Source organism: Macrotis lagotis, chromosome 6 (genome assembly GCF_037893015.1).
Source record: "Macrotis lagotis isolate mMagLag1 chromosome 6, bilby.v1.9.chrom.fasta, whole genome shotgun sequence".
Taxonomy (NCBI): domain Eukaryota; kingdom Metazoa; phylum Chordata; class Mammalia; order Peramelemorphia; family Peramelidae; genus Macrotis; species Macrotis lagotis.
In genome coordinates, this window is record NC_133663.1 from 148399263 (window position 1) to 148401866 (window position 2604).

Genomic DNA, 2604 nt, shown 5'->3' on the forward strand with positions numbered 1-2604 from the left:
TTTTTCCATCTCATGTTTATGAAATTGTAAATATATATATGCATATATTTATTAGAAATTGTATGTATATCTTGTAGCAATGGCTTTGGTAAATAATTTACATTGTGTGTGTGTGTGTATATATATATATATATATTTAAAACTAAATTCATAGAGAATCTTATTTCCTTTTTGAAACTAGGGATGTATTTGGTATAAGAGGAAAATAAGCTTATAATACAGAGATAAGAAAGAAATTGGTGTGTAAAGGATTCAGATCTAAGAACTTGTTTTGTTTTTGCTTTAAGAGAATGAGATTGGTCTGGAAGCTCGCCCCCAGCACCCCAGCTGCTCCGGAGCCTCAGCCAGGGCTGGGCCCCACACATGGGCACGCTATGGAGAGCTGTCACTTAAATAACCCTGCCGTGGAAGCCAGACCAGTTGTGACCTCAAAAGAGAAGATTGAAGTGGTCTGTGGTGTCCCAACCCAGGTGGTCTGCACAGCTTTCAGCAGTCACATCCTTGTGGTGGTGACCCAGTATGGAAAAATGGGTAACTTGGTCTCTGGAGCCCAGTTCAGTGGCCAGTGATATCTGCAAGCCTGCAATCACTACAAGAGTGCTCCTCGGGCAAGATGAGCCCCTTATTTATGTCTTTGCAAAGAACCTAGTGACATTTGTGTCTCAAGAAGCAGGAAACAAACCTATTCTCCTGCCTTTGGCCCTGAAGGACAAAAGTGTGGAAGGGGTGAAAGCCCTGAAAGAAGTGATTCGTAGTTGCCAGGTGTGGTGAAACAAGGCCCTGCCTGCCATCTGGATATTCCAGGGGAAAGCTCTTGAATCAAGAAATCATAACGCTTCCTCTTAAGGAACTTTTCATTTTCTTAAGGTTTATAGTCCATGCAGCTGAGAAAGAACTGTTATCACATCTCCAGGAAAACTTAGTTTTCTTTTGATACTAATATTGAGGGTGGGGAAATTTGTGAATGGTTTTCCATTGAGATCCACAGAATTGCATTCATTTGAAATTTGTAACAGGGACTCATCCTGCTGGATGGGATTCCTTGTGTTCTGTGTATAGCATCAATTGCAGGAAGAATCTGCAGGCTTGTAGCAGTTAAGCTCATTTTGCTTAATTTATCACTTTTTTTGATATAGTAAATTTCAATTGTACAAGCCCCTTTTGACTTTTACATTCCATAACTATGACTGTAATTAAGAGAACTCTAGATGTACAAAAACTTCTTTGATAAGGAATAATAGATATGTGACACATATTGTTCAAATAAATATTGGAAATTAGTCATAACATTAAACAAATTTTTAGGTTCCACTTTTTTTTTCTCTCTTCCTCTGTTTGGAGCCTCTGAATTAGTATTGAAAAGAAAAAATAATCCAAAATTAAATATTCTAATGAAGAATGACAGTTCCATATACATCAAGCATTACACAGGATCCTGTATCATAGATCCAAAAGGAACCTCAGAGGCCATTTGGACTTACCTCCCTTACTTTTCAGATGAGAGAACTGAAACCAGTTGAGATAAAGTGACCCACCCAAGGTTTCATAAATAGTAAATGTTGGAGATAGGAACTGAACTCAGGTCTTATCCAGAGACAGTACCCATTCCACTGAATTAGCTACCTCTGGTTTCCATTTTCCTTTAATCCTTTTCCTCACTGAACCTTAGACATATCAGACCCTTTCTTTATTGGTAGAGTAAGTAATGGCATAGAATGGCTGTGCCCAACAGCAGGAAATTGAAAGCCAATAAGTTAGGTTTTCTTGCTAATTAAAAGGTTTTTAATAAGAAAATAGATGACATAGGATGAGTGTCAGCAACTTGCTTTTCAGTCAAAACCCAGGCTTGTTGGGAACAGAACAAATTCACTTAATCTGACTTCAAACTACCATATTCTGTTCATAGGAAATAAAACAAGACTATATTCATAGAAATATATTAATAAGGAGCTTGACTTTAGAGAATTGGAAAAATATACCTCTCCCTTTTCATTACAGAGACAGGGCTAGAGGTGTAGGATGTTGCATTTAGTGCCAGCTGAAGTGGAAATTTTTGTCTTGAAATTTTTGCCACAAGGGCAGGGTTGACTGAGGAAGTAGGAAGATAGTCATAAATGAGTGTGATAAATAAAAAGCATCAATAATTCTTAACAGTACTGGTTATACATATCTGACCTCAATTCCTTTGTAAGGTCACAAAGCAATACTTGAAAATAAATTTGAAAATAATTTTCTCTTAGAGAAAAAAAAAAGATGTCAGCCTGGAAATCTTATGTTTCATGTAGGTTAAGAGTTAAATGATCAAATTATAAAGAAGTTATATGGTAAAATCAGAAGAAGAGTGTATAAGAGTTTGGGAAGTATATCTTAACTGCAATTATTTCTAATAATATTGAGTATATGTGAGGGACTTTGAAAGATGATTAGAAAACTGAAAATTATGTAACCCATAGTTAGATAACATGCTGATGAATAGGATGTTGAAAAAAGTTACGTGATCTAGCTTTGTCTATATAAGCTATTTTACAGTAATAACATCTAAGCCAGAATTAATCATTGATTGCTTTGTAGAGATAATGAGGGAAAATTATGAATCTCTGGGTT

General features: G+C 36.1%; 1 pseudogene; it reads left to right on the forward strand.

Annotated features, from left to right (window-relative positions):
* The first annotated feature begins 374 nt into the window (after nt 1–374).
* On the forward strand, nt 375–907 carry LOC141491884 (proteasome assembly chaperone 3 pseudogene; annotated as a pseudogene).
* The last annotated feature ends 1697 nt before the right edge of the window (nt 908–2604 follow it).